At 45.4% G+C, this 18,342-nt stretch overlaps 1 pseudogene; it reads left to right on the top strand.

Annotated features, from left to right (window-relative positions):
• The window catches only part of LOC147963760 (uncharacterized), a 43,575-nt pseudogene that overhangs the window by 15,223 nt on the left and 10,010 nt on the right, over positions 1 to 18,342 (top strand).

Here is an 18,342-nt window from a genome sequence, read left to right on the forward strand (position 1 = left end):
AACCATTTGTCGGAATACGGGCCCACCATCGCTTCTCCATTGTTGTCCAACAACATGACATCTAAGACAGGATCACCGTACCACTCAGGAGTAGTACATATCCTTGTCGACCTACGAGGTTCGATATCAACTTGATCCGAAACTTCATGATCACTATCATTGGTTTCCTCTTCAACAGTCGTAGGTTCCACAGAAACATCTTTCTGTGTTGTACTACTCTCCGATTGAAGTGAGGGTTCGACAACCTCATCAAGTTCTATCTTCCTCCCACTCAATTCTTTCGAGAGAAACTCCTCTTGAGAAAGGACCCGTTCTTGGCGACAAACATTTTTGCCCTTGGATCTGAGATAGAAGGTATACCCAATTGTTACCTTTGGGTATCTCATGAAGATGTGTTTGTCCGCTTTGGGTTCGAGCTTCTCCGGCTGAAGCCCTAAGCATCGCATCCCCAAACATTAAGAAACGACAACTTTGGTTTCCTGCCAAACCAATGTTCATATGACGTTGTCTCAACGGACTTAGATGGTGTCCTATCTAAAGTGAATGCAGCTGTCTCTAATGCATAACCTCAAAATGAAAAACGGTAGATCGGTAAGAGACATCATAGATCACACCATATCTCATAAGGTTCGATTACGACGTCTGGACACACTATTACAACTGTGGTGTTCCAGGTGGCTTCAACTGTGAAACAATTCCACAATGTCTTAAGTGATTTGCCAAACTCATAACTCAGAAAATCCCCTTTTGATCAGATCGTAGGAACATGATCTTATTGTTATGATGATTCTTAACTTCACTCTGAAATCGCTTGAACTTTTCAAACGTTTTAGACTTGTGCTTCATTAAGTAGATATACCTATATCTACCCAAATCGTCAGTGAAGATAAGAAAATAGCGATATCCACCGCACGCTTCAATTCTCATTGGATCACACGCATCAGCATGCATGATTTCCAACAAGTCACTTGCCCGTTTCATTGTACCTGAAACGGGGTCTTAGTCATCCTACCCATGAGGCATGGCTCGCATGTGTCAAGTGATTCAAAATCAAGTGACTCCAAACATCCATCGACATGGAGTTTCTTCATGCATCTTACGCCAATATGACCTAAGCGGCAGTGCCACGAGAAAGTGGTACTATCATTATTAACTCTACATCTTTTGGCGTGAACATGTGTATTACCACGACCGAGATTCAATGAACCATTCACATAGGGTGCATGACCATGAAAGGTATCATTCATGTAAACAGAATAACCATTATTCTCTAACTTAAATGAATGACCGTATTGCAATGAACATGATCTAATCATATTCATGCTCAACGTAGACACCTGATAACATTTATCTATGTTCAATACTAATCCTGAAGGCAGATGGAGCGTGCGATGGTGATCTCATCAACTTTGGAAACACTTCCAACACACATCGTCACCTCGCTCTTTAGCCAGTCTCCGTTTAGTCCGTAGCTTTTGCTTCAAGTTACCAATAATAGTAACTAAACCGGTATCCAATACCCAGGTGCTACCAGGAGTACTAGTGAGGTATACATTTAATAACACGTATATACTTTGTTGAAGTTGTCAGCCTTCTTATCTACCATGCATTTGGGGTAGTTCCGCTACCAGTGACCGTTCCCCTTACAATAGAAGCACTTAGTCTCGGGTTTGGGTTCAACCTTGGGTTCCTTCACTAGAGCGGCAACTGGTTTGCCATCCATGAAGTTTCCCTTCTAGCCCTTGCCCTTCTTGAAACCAGTGGTCTTGTTAAACCATCAACACTTGATGCTCCTTCTTGATTTCTACCTTTTGCGGTCTTAACCACCGCGAACAGCTCCGCGATCAACTCCATCCCTTGCATGTCATAGTTCATCACGAAGATCTAGTAGCTTAGTGATAGTGGCTAGAGAACTCTATCAATCACTATCTTATCTGGAAGTTTAACTCCCACTGCTTTAAGTGATTGAAGCACCCAGACATTCTGAGCACATGCTCACTAGCTGAGCTATTCTCCTCCATCTTGTTGGCAAAAGAACTTGTCAGAGGTCTCACACCTCTCAACACGGGCATGAGCCTGAAATCCCAATTTCAGCTCTTGGAACATCTCATATGTCTTATGGCGTTCAAAACATCATTGGAATCCCGATTCTAAGCCGTAAAGTATGGTGCACTAAACTATATCATGGCATTTCCATAGCCATTCCGAGATATAATGCCATGCAACTTTCCACCGTTCCGTTCATGACACATTCCATCATTGTCATATTGCATATCCCGTTACACCGCCGGATGCATTCACATAGAGTCATATTTTGTTCTAAGTATCGAGTTGTAATTGTTGAGTTGTAAGAAAAATAAAATTGTGATGATCATCATTATTAGAGCATTGTCCCAGTGAGGAAAGTATGATGGAGACTATGATTCCCCCATAAGTTGAGATGAGACTCCAGACGAAAAATAAATAAAAGAGGCCAAAGAAGCCCAAATAAAAGAGGCCATAAAAAAAGAGAAAAGGCCCAAATAGAAAAATATATATATAAAAAAATGATGAGAGAAAAAGAGAGAAGGGACAATGTTACTATCCTTTTACCACACTTGTGCTTCAAAGTAGCACCATGATCTTCATAGTAGAGAGTCTCTCATGTTATCACTTTCATATACTAGTGGGAATTTTACATTATAGAACTTGGCTTGTATATTCCAGTGAGGAGCTTCCTCAAATTGCCCTAGGTCTTCATGAGCAAGCAAGTTGGATGCACACCCACTTAGTTTCTTTTTGAGCTTTCATATACTTATAGCTCTAGTGCATCCACTGCATGGCAATCCCTACTCACTCACATTGACATCTATTGATGGGCATCTCCATAGCCCGTTGATACGCCTAGTTGATGTGAGAGTATCTTGTCCTTTTTATCTTCTCCACAACCACCATTCTATTCCACCTATAGTGCTAAATCCATGGCTCACGCTCATGTATTGCATGAAGATTGAAAAAGTTTTGAAAAAGTTAGAGTATGAAACAATTGCTTGGCTTGTCATCGGGGTTGTGCATGATTTAAATATTTTGTGTGGTGAAGATAGAGCATAGCCAGACTATATGATTTTGTAGGGATAACTTTCTTTGGCCCACGTATGCCTCCGGGGCCCGTGGCCCCTCCCGGTGGTCCCGGTACACTACCGGTGATGCCCGGAACACTTCCGGTGGCCAAAACTATACTTCCTATATATCAATCTTTACCTCCGGACCATTCTGAAACTCCTCGTGACGTCCGAGATCTCATCCGAGACTCCGAACAACATTCGGTAACCGCGTACATACTTTCCCTATAACCCTAGCATCATCGAACCTTAAGTGTGTAGACCCTACGGGTTCGGGAACCATGCAGACATGACCGAGACAACTCTCCGGCCAATAACCAACAGCGGGATCTGGATACCCATGTTGGCTCCCGCATGTTCCATGATGATCTCATCGGATGAACCACGATGTCGAGTATTCAATGAACCCCGTATTCAATTCCCTTTGTCTATCTGTATTGTACTTGCCCGAGATTCGATCGTCGGTATCCCGATACCTTGTTCAATATCTTTACCGGCAAGTCTCTTTACTCGTTCCATAACACCTCATCCCGTGATCAACTCCTTGGTCACATTGTGCACATTATGATGATGTCCTACCGAGTGGGCCCAGAGATACCTCTCCGTTTACACGGAGTGACAAATCCCAGTCTCGATTCGTGCCAACCCAACAGACACTTTCGGATATACCTATAGTGTACCTTTATAGCCACCAAGTTACATTGTGACGTTTGGCACACCCAAAGCACTCCTACGGTATCCGGGAGTTGCACAATCTCATGGTCTAAGGAAATGATACTTGACATTAGAAAAGCTTTAGCAAACGAACTACACGATCTTGTGCTAGGCCTAGGATTGGGTCTTGTCCATCACATCATTCTCCTAATGATGTGATCCCGTTATCAACGACATCCAATGTCCATGGTCAGGAAACTGTAACCATCTATTGATCAACGAGCTAGTCAACTAGAGGCTTACTAGGGACATGGTGTTGTCTATGTATCCACACATGTATCTGAGTTTCCTATCAATACAATTCTAGCATGGATAATAAACGATTATCATGAACAATGAAATATAATATAATAATAACTAATTTATTATTGCCTCTAGGGCATATTTCCAACAGTTGCAGATTGGCGGCTTGATGCAGGTTTGCTACGTTGGTTTAGTGTAGACGCGCGCCATATGCATGGTGCGCAATCTCGCTCGCTCGGTGCAGTTTGCCGGCTCGGTGCAGATCGCTGTTGGCGTAGTCCAGAGCAGAAGCAGCCGATGTAGACGCGTGCAATCCTTGGTGTCGCTGCACGTACGTGGTTATTTTGTCGGTGTTGTTGATGAAGTGGCTCGTGGCTGTTTGAGCGGACGCAAGTTAGAGCATCTCCAGCCGCGCCCCCAACAGGCCCTCCCCAGGCGTTTTTGCCGTGCCGGCGCCGAAAAAACGGCCCAGTCGCACCCCAGAAGCCCGTTTTTCGCCGGCTTGGGCCGAAACTGGTGCCGACGGACCCAGGCCGAACCCGGCGCCTTGGGGGCGCCTGGGGCGCCAGCACAAGTGAAAAGGGCGCGTGGGTCTGCCTTGTCGGCGAGTCGAGTGCCTCTTCCCGCTGTTTCTTCCCGCTTTTTCCCCACTTCCCTCCCATACTCTTCCTTCCTCCCGCCAATCTCCCTCCCGCTCGCCTCCTAGCTGGCCGTCATGCCACCGAAGAGGTACGTCGCCCCCCGCGCGGCGGCAACCGCGACCGCCTCCGTCGCCCAGCCGAAGCAGAGGAAGCCGAGGGCGCCGCCGACCAAGCCACCGGACATGTCAAACGCCGAGTGGAGGCTGGAAGTTTAGCGACAGGAGGCTGTCACCGCCGATCGGCGGAACAGGGCCATCGCCAAGAAGGCCCGTGACAACGCGGCGCGCGTGGCTGCGGCTGCCTCATCGGCGGACCAAGCTGAGGCCGAGGCGAGTCGCGCGGGGATGATGAATCCACCCGGAAGCCACGCCCAGTACGTGCCCTGGGGCCAGCAAGGTGTCGGCTCTCCGCGGCCATGGGGATCTGATATGTCTCCAACGTATCTATAATTTTTGATTGCTCCATGCTATATTATCTACTGTTTTGGACTATATTGGGCTTTATTTTCCATTTTTATATTATTTTTGGGACTAATCTATTAACCGGAGGCCCAGCCCAGAATTGTTGTTTTTTTGCCTATTTCAGTGTTTCGGAGAAACATAATATCAAACAGAGTCCAAACGGAATAAAGTCTTCAGGAACGTGATTTTCTCACCAAACGTGATCCAGGAGACTTGGACCCTACTCCAAGGAGTCAAAGAGGAGGTCACCAGGGTGGGGGGCGCCCCCCCTAGGGCGCGCCCCCTGCCTCGTGGGCCCCTCGATGCTCCACCGACGTACTCCTTCCTCCTATTTATACACACGTACCCCCAAACGATCAGAACAGGAGCTAAAAACCTAATTCCACCGCTGCAACTTTCTGTATCCACGAGATCCCATCTTGGGGCCTGTTCCGGAGCTCCGCCGGAAGAGGGCCGTCATCACGGAGGGCTTCTACATCATCCTAGCCCCTCCGATGAAGTGTGAGTAGTTTACCTAAGACCTTCGAGTCCATAGTTAGTAGCTAGATGGCTTCTTCTCTCTTTTTGGATCTCAATACAAAGTTCTCCCCCTCTCTTGTGGAGATCTATTCGATGTAATCTTCTTTTTGCGGTGTGTTTGTTGAGACCGATGAATTGTGGGTTTATGATCAAGTCTATCTATGAATAATATTTGAATCTTCTCTGAATTCTTTTATGTATGATTGGTTATCTTTGCAAGTCTCTTCGAATTATCCGTTTTGTTTGGCCAACTAGATTGGTAGTTCTTGCCATGGGAGAAGTGCTTAGCTTTGGGTTCGATCTTGCGGTGTCCTTTCCCAGTGACAGAAGGGGCAGCAAGGCCCGTATTGTATCGTTGCCATCGAGGATAACAAGATGGGGTTTATTTCATATTGCATGAATTTATCTCTCTACATCATGTCATCTTGCTTAAGGCGTTACTCTGTTTTTAACTTAATACTCTAGATGCATGCTGGATAGCGGTCGATGAGTGGAGTAATAGTAGTAGATGCAGAATCGTTTCGATCTACTTGTCACGGACGTGATGCCTATATACATGATCATGCCTAGATATTCTCATAACTATGCTCAATTCTGTCAATTGCTCAATAGTAATTTGTTCACCCACCATAGAATACTTATGCTCTTGAGAGAAGGCACTAGTGAAACCTATGGCCCCCGGGTTTATTCTCATCATATCAATCTCCATCACTTTAATTTTGCTTTGCTTTTTTACTTTGCCTTTACTTTTTACTTTGCATCTTTATACCAAAAATACCAAAAATATTATATCTATCAGATCTCACTCTCGTAAGTGACCGTGAAGGGATTGACAACCCCTAATCGCGTTGGTTGCGAGTAGCTATCGTTTTGTGCAGGTACGAGGGACTTGAGCGTGGCCTCCTACTGGATTGATACCTTGGTTCTAAAAAACCGAGGGAAATACTTACGCTACTCTGCTACATCATCCCTTCCTCTTCGGGGAAAACCAACGCAAGCTCAAGACGTAGCAAGAAGGATTTCTGGCGCCGTTGCCGGGGAGTCTACGCAAAAAGTCAACATACCAAGTACCCATCACAATCCCTATCTCTCGCATTACATTATTTGCCATTTGCCTCTCGTTTTCCTCTCCCCCACTTCACCCTTGTCGTTTTATTCGCCCTCTCTCTATATCCTCCCTCTCTATTTGCCTTTTTTCCCTCGCCATGTCAGAACCAAAAAGAGTTGGGGGTTCTCTCCCAAGTTCTAGTGCTTTAGACAATCCTGCTACCTTATCTAAACTCATAAATCGGAATGCTATAGAACAACTTGCCAGAGTTATCAATGAGAACCTTAGTAATTTTGATGAAGATGATTCTGGAATTTTTCGTTATTTACTTGATGAATCTTTGAAAGATGCTTGGGATAGGCTGTTAAGGATCCGGGCTAGCTATGTACCCCAATATCAAATTGAGGTTTACTTAAAAGCTTTTATGTTGGGCTACCCGCTTCGTTCAAACAAGTTTTAGATTCTATTTTCGAAGGGGGTTTCCTTGAAGGGGACCCCATAGATACCTATGAGAGGAGGAAAACTATATTTGGGCACCCCATTAATGAGAAAGCTGAAATCACATCTCTCTTGCTTTCTTACCAAAACGAATCTATTAAAGAGATAAAAGCTAGCCTAGATACCAATTTCCGCAACATTCTTAATCTTTCTTCTACCATTAATGGACATGTACTTTTTCAAAATAGAAAGATTAATTCCATAGATAACAAGTTTGCTCTCTTTCTCTCTAAAACCAAAAATGGCAATACTTAGATCTACCCTCGCTTTTATGCCTAGCTAGGGGCATTAAACGATAGCGCTTGTTGGGAGGCAACCCAATTTTATTTTTATTCCTTGCTTTTTGCTCCTGCTTAGTAATAAATAAATTATTTAGCCTCTGTTTTGGTTGTGTTTTTTGTGTTTAATTAGTGTTTGTGCCAAGTAGAACTGTTGGGAAGACTTGGGGAAAGTCTTGTTGAACTTGCTGTAAAAAACAGAAACTTTAGCGCTCACGAGAAATGCTGTCATTTTTATTTGAAGAGTTCTATTTAGTTAATTATTTTTGCAGATGATTAATAGATAAATTCCTCACGTCCAGAAATTTATCTTAGAATTTTTGGGGTTCCACATCTTGCGCTACCTACACATTACTACAGACTGTTCTGTTTTTGACAGATTCTGTTTTTCATGTGTTGTTTGCTTATTTTGATGAATCTATGGCTAGTAAAATAGTTTATAATCCATAGAGAAGTTGTAATACAGTATATTTAACACCAATATAAATAAAGAATGAGTTCATTACAGTACCTTGAAGTGGTCTTTTGTTTTCTTTCGCTAACGGAGCTCACGAGTTTTCTATTTTGAGTTTTGTGTTGTGAAGTTTTCAAGTTTTGGGTGAATTCTTTTGATGGATTATGGAACAAGGAGTGGCAAGAGCCTAAGCTTGGGGATGCCAATGGAACCCCCAAGATAATCCAAGGACACCAAAAAGTCAAAGTTTGGGGATGCCCCGGGAGGCATCCCCTCTTTCGTCCACTTTCATCGGTAATTTACTTGGAGCTATATTTTTATTCACCAACATGATATGTGTTTTGCTTGGAGCTTCTTGTATTATTTGTGTCTTTGTGTCTTAGTATGCCACAATCATCCTTGCTGTACACACCTTTTGAGAGATCCATACATGAATTAAAATTTGATAGAATACTCTATGTGCTTCACTTATATCTTTTGAGCTAAGTAATTTTTCTCTATGTGCTTCACTTATATCTTTTGAGCGTTATAATTTTGCTCTATGTGCTTCACTTAGATCTTTTAGAGCACGGTGGTGGATTTGTTTTAAAGAAACTATTGATCTCTCATGCTTCACTTAAATTATTTTGAGAGTCTTACTAGCATGGTAATTTGCTTAATAATAATATGCTTGGTATTCAAGATTTGTGAAACTTTCTTTTGAGTGTGTTGAATACTAAGAAAAGATTGAAGCATGATAATTTTTTTGAAATATGGAGGTGATAATATTAAAGTCATGCTAGTTGAGTAGTTGTGAATTTAAAGAATACTTGTGTTAAAGTTTGTGATTCCCGTTGCATGCACGTATGGTGAACCGTTATGTGATGAAGTCGGAGCATGATTTACTTATTGATTGTCTTCCTTATGAGTGGCGGTGGGAGACGAGCCATGGTCTTTTCCTACCAATCTATCCCCCTAGGAGCATGCGCGTAATACTTTACTTTGATAACTTCTAGATTTTTGCAATAAGTATATGAGTTCTTTATGACTAATGTTGAGTCCATGGATTATACGCACTCTCACCCTTCCACCTTTGCTATCCTCTCTAATACCGCGCACCTTTCGCCGGTATCATACACCTACCATTTACCTTCCTCAAAACAGCCACCATACCTACCTATCATGGCATTTCCATAGCCATACCGAGATATAATGCCATGCAAATTTCCACCGTTCCGTTCATGACACATTCCATCATTGTCATATTGCATATCCCGGTACACCGCCGGATGCATTCACATAGAGTCATATTTTGTTCTAAGTATCGAGTTGTAATTGTTGAGTTGTAAGAAAAATAAAATTGTGATGATCATCATTATTAGAGCATTGTCCCAGTGAGGAAAGGATGATGGAGACTATGATTCCCCCATAAGTCGGGATGAGACTCCGGGCGAAAAATAAATAAAAGAGGCCAAAGAAGCCCAAATAAAAGAGGCCATAAAAAAGAGAAAAGGCCCAAATAGAAATATATATATATATAAAAAAATAATGAAAGAAAAAGAGAGAAGGGACAATGTTACTATCCTTTTACCACACTTGTGCTTCAAAGTAGCACCATAATCTTCATAGTAGAGAGTCTCTCATGTTATCACTTTCATATACTAGTGGGAATTTTACATTATAGAACTTGGCTTGTATATTCCACTGAGGAGCTTCCTCAAATTGCCCTAGGTCTTCATGAGGAAGCAAGTTGGATGCACACCCACTTAGTTTCTTTTTGAGCTTTCATATACTTATAGCTCTAGTGCATCCACTGCATGGCAATCCCTACTCACTCACATTGACATCTATTGATGGGCATCTCCATAGCTCGTTGATACGCCTAGTTGATGTGAGACTATCTTCTCCTTTTTATCTTCTCCACAACCACCATTCTATTCCACCTATAGTGCTAAATCCATGGCTCACGCTCATGTATTGCATGAAGATTAAAAAAGTTTTGAAAAAGTTAGAGTATGAAACAATTGCTTGGCTTGTCATCGGGGTTGTGCATGATTTAAATATTTTGTGTGGTGAAGATAGAGCATAGCCAGACTATATGATTTTGTAGGGATAACTTTCTTTGGCCATTCTATATTATCTACTGTTTTGGATTATATTGGGCTTTATTTTCCACTTTTATATTATTTTTGGGACTAACCTATTAACCGGAGGCCCAGCCCAGAATTGCTGTTTTTTGCCTATTTCAGTGTTTCGGAGAAACAGAATATCAAACAGAGTCCAAACGGAATAAAGTCTTCGGGAACGTGATTTTCTCACCGAACGTGATCCAGGAGACTTGGACCCTACTCCAAGGAGTCAAAGTGGAGGTAACAGGGTGGGGGGCGCCCCCCCTAGGGCGCGCCCCCTGCCTCGTGGGCCCCTCGGTGCTCCACCGACGTACTCCTTCCTCCTATTTATATACACGTACCCCCAAACGATCAGAACAGGAGCCAAAAACCTAATTCCACCGCCGCAACTTTCTGTATCCACGAGATCCCATCTTGGGGCCTGTTCCGGAGCTCCGCCGGAAGAGGGCCGTCATCACGGAGGGCTTCTACATCATCCTAGCCCCTCCGATGAAGTGTGAGTAGTTTACCTCAGACCTTCGGATCCATAGTTAGTAGCTAGATGGCTTCTTCTCTCTTTTTGGATCTCAATACAAGGTTCTCCCCCTCTCTTGTGGAGATCTATTCGATGTAATCTTCTTTTTGCGGTGTGTTTGTTGAGACCGATGGATTGTGGGTTTATGATCAAGTCTATCCATGAATAATATTTGAATCTTCTCTGAATTCTTTTATGTATGATTGGTTATCTTTGCAAGTCTCTTCGAATTATTCGTTTGTTTTGGCCAACTAGATTGGTAGTTCTTGCCATAGGAGAAGTGCTTAGCTTTGGGTTCGATCTTGCGGTGTCCTTTGCCAGTGACAGAAGGGGCAGCAAGGCACGTATTGTATCGTTGCCATCGAGGATAACAAGATGGGGTTTATTTCATATTGCATGAATTTATCTCTCTACATCATGTCATCTTGCTTAAGGCGTTACTCTGTTTTTAACTTAATACTCTAGATGCATGCTGGATAGCGGTCGATGAGTGGAGTAATAGTAGTAGATGCAGAATCGTTTCGATCTACTTGTCACGGACGTGATGCCTATATACATGATCATGCCTAGATATTCTCATAACTATGCTCAATTCTGTCAATTGCTCAATAGTAATTTGTTCACCCACCGTAGAATACTTATACTCTTGAGAGAAGGCACTAGTGAAACCTATGGCCCCCGGGTTTATTCTCATCATATCAATCTCCATCACTTTAATTTTGCTTTGCTTTTTACTTTGCCTTTACTTTTTTACTTTGCATCTTTATACCAAAAATATTATATCTATCAGATCTCACTCTCGTAAGTGACCATGAAGGGATTGACAACCCCTAATCGCGTTGGTTGCGAGTAGCTATCGTTTTGTGCAGGTACGAGGGACTTGAGCGTGGCCTCCTACTAGATTGATACCTTGGTTCTCAAAAACTGAGGGAAATACTTACGCTACTCTGCTGCATCATCCCTTCCTCTTCGGGGAAAACCAACGCAAGCTCAAGACGTAGCAGGATCGCCCTCGCCGGGCTACGCCGACGGGGACGCGCACGGTGGGTTCAACCCAAACGTCACCTTCCCCCATGGATACCCGGCCTAGGGCACACCCTCTCCCGCCTTCGCTGGCGTGCAATACCCTCCATACAACTACTCGCCGCCCGCCTACGCTTCCTCCCCGACGCCCCCACTCCATCGTGGCCCGCTGCCCTTCTCGCACCTCGACGACACCGACGAGACCGAGGCCGACATGGACGACATCATCGTGGCAGGTTCGGCCGAGGCCGCCGCGTCTCCCGGGTTCGTCACCCAGGACGAGATGGTGGATCTCAACGGCGGCATGGATGACGAGCTCGGCTACGTCTACGGCGAGGACGAGCAGGAGGAGCAGGAGGAGGAGGACGAGGAGGAGGAGGAGGAGCCGGCGCCTGTTCTGGCAAAGGGGCACAAGAAGAAGAAGCGGGCGTCCAGGTCAGGCAAGTCGCGCATCAAGTGGGCGTCCAAGGAGGAGGAATGCCTTGCCGAAGCATGGAAAGTTGTCTGCCTCGACCCGACCACCGGCACGAACCAGAGCATCGTGATGTACTGGGACCGCATCAAGGCCGAGTTTGACGAGCGCAAACTCGTCGACCCCTACTTCAAAGGCGTCTACATGCAGCGCGGCTCCAAGGCGATAGCGAACCATTGGGGGCATATCCAGGGGGCGTGCAACAAATGGCATGGGGTTGTCGAGGAGGTCGCGTCTCGCCCGGAGAGTGGCGCCAGCATTGAGGATCAGGTATGCCACGCCGGTCTCCCGCCTCTCTTCGCTGTGTACGCCCGCCAACTGTTTGTTCCTCCGCGCAGTTGCTGCGCATATTCGCCCTGCACCGGCAGAGCAATAGCGACGCTGAATTCAAGTATCTCCACGTCTACAAGCGCATTGATAAGTGCGAGAAGTGGGCGGAAGTCCGGCGCACCCTCGACAAGACCAAGGAGACCTATAAGCCGGACGTGCCGACCCCTGGCGCATCGGAAGGGCGGCCGGACGGCAACAAAGGTGTCAAGAAGAGGAAATACGCCGGCGCGGCTATCACTCGAGTGCAGGAGTCCATCGAGCACTGCCTCGCCGACGCGGATGCCCGGGCCGTCCTTCGTGAAGAGAAGACCGATGCGCGGTGGTCGGCGTTGATGTCGAGCAGCGCCGTCAAGCTCGACCCGCTCCGGACCAACGTCGCCGCGGAGAAGAGAAACACCGACCTGGCTTTCCTGCTTGGTACTTGGCGGAGCGCGGCCTCATCCTGAACCAGCTTCCCTCGACAGCGCCGCTGACGCCCATGCCAACGCCGCCGCCAAGCCCGCATGATGACGCCTCCATGATGCCCAGCACCACCGAAGCCGCGCCGACACCGCCCAGCGCAGAAGCAGCTCCGACACCGCCAAGCCCGCGCACGCCAACTCCGCCGACGCCTGGGGCAGAGCCCGCCAAGTGATGCATTGCGCACACGAACTTCTCCCGCTCTATTTTTTGTACGCCGAACTGTGACTTGCGATCGCCGGACTTGTGGCGTCTTTTGTGAGCGGGAACGACCAAGTTCGAATTTTCCGTGTCCTGAGGGTGGCGTTTGGGGGCGTGACTGGGAGCTAGGCCACCCCCAGAAGCCGAACTTGCGCCGATTCGCCCCTAGACCGCTCCTTTTTAGCGTCCTGGGGCCCGAACGACTGGAGATGCTCTTAGGTTGCTAGCGCGCACACCAGGGCACCAGGCTACCTCCGCCTGGGCCTGTGCGCATGCCCTGTCGGCTGCACTCCCGCCGGGAGCCCTGTACCATGCCTCGGCCATTGGCTTGGAGCTGCAACGTGGATTCGCTCGAGTCGTGTCGCGCGTGAGCTGGCCGACCCGGCCGGACAGATTGAAGCAGACGACGCGAAATAAGTAAGGTCGGATCAAGGTAGCGCCAGCCTTCCGATTCCGTTCGTATGCGCGGCCTACGCGCATAGAGGCAGAGCCGCGCTGCTGGAGCACGTAGCTGCAGTTTGCCTTCGTCGCCCTCCCGTGGTCGGCCTCTGTGCATAGTCGATGAGGCCGAGGATGGTCGCTACGGGTTAATGAAGTTTGTGCCGGCGCGTCCCGGCCGACTGTTCGGATCTACATGTCGATGTCTGAGACCGTGCCGCCCGGGGAGCACGTGGGGCTCGTCTGTCGTCGAAGAAGTCGCTCGGTGAAGAGCTAGCTGGGGCGGTCGCGGCGGGTTCAACACTCGCCGATGTGTCGCCCATCGCGGGAGGTTGGCGACGCTCGGCCACCGTTCGAAGAACCGATCTGCTAGATTTCAAAGGATCGATCAGATTTATTTGGTGGCTAAAGAAAAATCAATCTACTAGAATTTTGGTATTGATCTACTCTACGGGATCATCTAATGATGGAGACTCAAAAATTGGATCTAAACTATGAGACCGATCTAATATTTGATTGATTGAGTGCCGAGCCCCCGAGGAAAAGAGATTAATCTTCCCGGAGGCGGCGCACGTTGCGGAAGTGGTGAGTGGTCCTAGGATCGGCGTCGTGAGACTAACCACTTTAATACCATATAGAAATTGTGGATGTCTAGAATATTGTGTTTTAATGATATGACCCTCGTATGGGGTATATATAGGAATACAAGAGGGGTAGAGACTTGGAGTACAAGACAAGTTACGTGTGGTTTAAACTAATTCTATCTCTATCTTCTTATCTCTAACTTAAACCCAATTATATTTCTAACATCCCAACCTCTGCAAATAGTCATGTGAAATTATGAAAGGGCTTCGACTCCCTGATCCACATCTAACTAGGAATGCTCTGTTGGATTTAATTCATGAGAAATTGATGCTTTGGAGAAGCGCAAGAGTGGTGAACTTGGAGTGATAGGGAAAATATGGTATAACACGGGGTACGATGTATCTACCATCGGGGAAAAATCAACTTAAAAGCTGACTTCTAGAAATAGAAACAATAGAAAATTTTCAGGAAGGGGTAAAATGACCTGTGTTAATAGTTCTTGGGGGCAAAGTGAACAAAAAAGTATGATAGGGAATTATGAAATGTTTTTGGGTGAATAAATGGACTTTTACTTGCTTAGTTGATATATAACTTTCTGTTTATTTGTGTTTTTCTCAGAGAACTTTTCTACGGCATAAACTTTCTAGTGAAAAGAACATAGATATATAGTTTCCACTACTATGAAAAGGAAAATTCTCACTGGGCCATGCATGGAATCCTCAAGCGCATGTTCACTCTTTGTATGGCCAATATTTCTTTACTGTATCAATTTCTGATTACCAAATAACTTTATGTCTTTCTATGAAGCTTGTTTGGACGCAATGATGTTAACGGAACCTCCAAATTGCTTCTTCCTCAATGGATATTGCCTGAGGCATCCACCTACTCGCGTGTTCCAAATTTTCTCTTTGAAGTTGACTGAAATTATAGCTGATGATGGGTTAGTACAGTTGTACGGATACATAGCAGTCCGGGATCACCTGGATGCAATGCTTAATTATATAGTCAGATTTACTAGGGATGATCCCATCATTGTGGAGAAGGTGCACACCCATACTTAACCCCCGCAAAGTATAAAACCAGAGATTCGCCCGTTAACGTATTAAATACTATCTTCACCTTTTGTGCCAGTTTGGGATGTATTGTTTGCCCACATGGACGTTACGTGGATGCTGCCACATGGGGAAAACCACTTACTAAACTGACCCTGGAAAATGGTTTAAATTTTGTGCAATGTTAGTTCAGGGGGTTAGGCTGACGAAGTTCGATACTTGATGTTTTTTTGCTACTTTATTATACTTGAGTGGGCTAACTAGATTTATTTGTTATTTCAAATTACCTTTTTTATTCAGTTTCACATGCAAAGAACTGATCAGATGGACCATACACACTTTCGATAGCCTACTACAACTACTTAATCTCTTTGATGCTTCCATGTGATTAATTTGTCCAAGAGAGCTGAATAACACTTTGGATTTTATAAGTCACTCACTACCGAAAATTGCTTTTGGAGGCCGAGCTACATGGAGGGCTCCATTTGCAATTTTCAAAATTCATATTTCTATGTTTCAAAAACATCTGAAAATAATAGAGAGATACATGGAGGCATAACACACATGTTTGTAAATTTTCAGAACGAAATACGTTGAAATGAGGGCTATGCAAAAAAAGGGCTTTTTTAGCACATGTTACTATTCATCCTCAAAGTGCATGAATTTTTCTTTTTTGTACAGGTTGCATTTCAACGTATTTCATTCTAAACTTTTACACACATACACATCACATCCTTGTCTACTTGTACAAAAAAAATCAAAATTTTCAAACTAAAAAGTTCAAATTTTGATTTTTTTCCCCCAAACATTTCGGCCTTCATGGAGGCCGAGCTCCAAAACGCCTCACTCACTACTATACCAGTATGATATTGTGAAATCCTGATGTACTATGAAAATAGTTCTAAATTATGAAACTATAAGAGTATCACTTGTCCCAATAAACTCAAATATAATAGTTTTCGTACTCTTTTCAGTTTGTTTATAGGTATATGAAGATGCATAGATGAATGATTCCGTCACTACTTTTTTCTCTACTTTTTATTCCTTTCAACAGGTTTATGCAATTAAACATTTGGGATTTAAATACAAATCAAATAACTTGACGGGGCCATTTTCCTTCTCTAACACAATCATGCATTTTTTAATTATTTAGTTTGGATGGTGAAATCCTTTATGTTCTCATCCTTATGCCTTTGGTTCGTATGAGCACTTTGCATTAGAGGCAATTTTTTTATAGGTTTGCAACTGGACATTTAGCACTTCCTTTTGTTTGCTTTTTCTTCAGTCCTTGTGAAAACACTGGTGGTTTGTTTAATGGAAATCTATGAGGCATGCTCGTTGTTTGAAAAGAAAACAATGCTCCAGCTACATCAGTTGCACGATATTCTTACAAGTTGAATATCACAATGAATTGTTTAGCTTTAGATATTTCTTGTTATAAATGAAAACTACTAAATAATGATGATAATCTTATAGGGTTCTCTCATCATCATTGAAAGATCGTGGATGTCGCCTAGAGGGAGGGGGGGGGGGGTGAATAGGTGCTTTAAAAAAATTACGGTTTAGGCTTGAACAAATGCGGAATAAACCTAGCGGTTAATTTGTCAAGCACCAAACCTACAACAACTAGGCTCACCTATGTGCACCAACAATTTATGCTAAGCAATATAAACTACTAGGTGATAGCAAGATATATGATAAGAAACAATATGGCTATCACAAAGTAAAGTGCATAAGTAAAGGGCTCGGGTAAGAGATAACCGAGGAACGCGGAGACGACGATGTATCCCGAAGTTCACACCCTTGCGGATGCTAATCTCCGTTTGGAGCGGTGTGGAGGCACAATGCTCCCCAAGAAACCACTAGGGCCACCGTAATCTCCTCACGCCCTCGCACAATGCAAGATGCCGTGATTCCACTAAGGGACCATTGAGGGCGGTCACCGAACCCATACAAATGGCAACCCTTGGGGGCAGTCACCGAACCCGTACGCTTTGGCAACCCTTGAGGGCGGTCATCGGAACCCGTCAAATTGCTCGGGGTGATCTCCACAACCTAATTGGAGACCCCGACGCTTGCTTGAAGTTTTACACCACAATGATTGAGCTCCGAACACCACCAACCGTCTAGGGCGCCCAAGCACCCAAGAGGAACAAGCTCAAGGGTACCAAGCACCCAAGAGTAATAAGCTTCTCAACTTGTAACTTCCACGTATCACCGTGGAGAACTCAAACCGATGCACCAAATGCAATGGCAAGGGCACACGGAGTGCCCAAGTCCTTCTCTCTCAAATCCCACCGAAACAACTAATGCTAGGGAGGAAAACGAGAGGAAGAACAAGAAAGAGAACACCAAGAACTCCAAGATCTAGATCCAAGGGGTTCCCCTCACATAGAGGAGAAAGTGATTGGTGGAAATGTGGATCTAGATCTCCTCTCTCTTTTCCCTCAAAAACTAGCAAGAATCCATGGAGAGATTGAGAGTTAGCAAGCTCGAAGAAGGTCAACAATGGGGGAAGAACACGAGCTCAAAAGATAAGGTTGAATGGGGAAGAAGACCCCCTTTTATAGGAGCTCCCGAATCCAATCGTTATGTGCTCAGTCCGCGCACGAGCGGTACTACCGCCCAGGGGAGCGGTACTACTGCCCGGGCGGTAGAATAGGAGAGCGGAGCAAAACAGAGGGCGAGGCAGAGCCATATGAGCGGCACTACCGCTGGAGCCAGCGGTACTACCGTAGGCCGCAGCGGTACTACCGCTGGGACCGCGCACAGCGCCTACCACGAGCACAGGGAGAAAGAACAGGGAGGAGGGCCATTGAGCGGCACTAGGGGCGGTGGTAGCCATGGTACTACCGCACAGGAGCGGTACTACCGCTCCTACTGTCGCTGAACCCGACACAAGAAAACCACGTCTCGAGTTGAGGTGGTACCAGCGCGGAACCGGAGCCGTACTACCGCTTATGGCCATAGGCGGTACTAGCGCTGTGGGACAGCGGTACTACCGCTTGTGGCGATACGCGGTACTGCCGCTCCGGCCCAGCAGTACTACCGCTGGCGCCATCCTTATGCCACTTCCACGAAAACAAGTATACTCCGAATTGAGCAAACTCAAGCTTGTTGGATACAAGACGACGAGTAGCATCAAAACAGCGAAACCTCCAAAAAGGAAGAACCGACATAACCTCCAACATCGAAAACATCAT

The sequence above is a fragment of the Triticum urartu genome, chromosome 6A (assembly GCF_056163025.1).
Source record: "Triticum urartu cultivar PI428250 chromosome 6A, HENAU_Tu73, whole genome shotgun sequence".
Classification (NCBI taxonomy): Eukaryota; Viridiplantae; Streptophyta; class Magnoliopsida; order Poales; family Poaceae; genus Triticum; species Triticum urartu.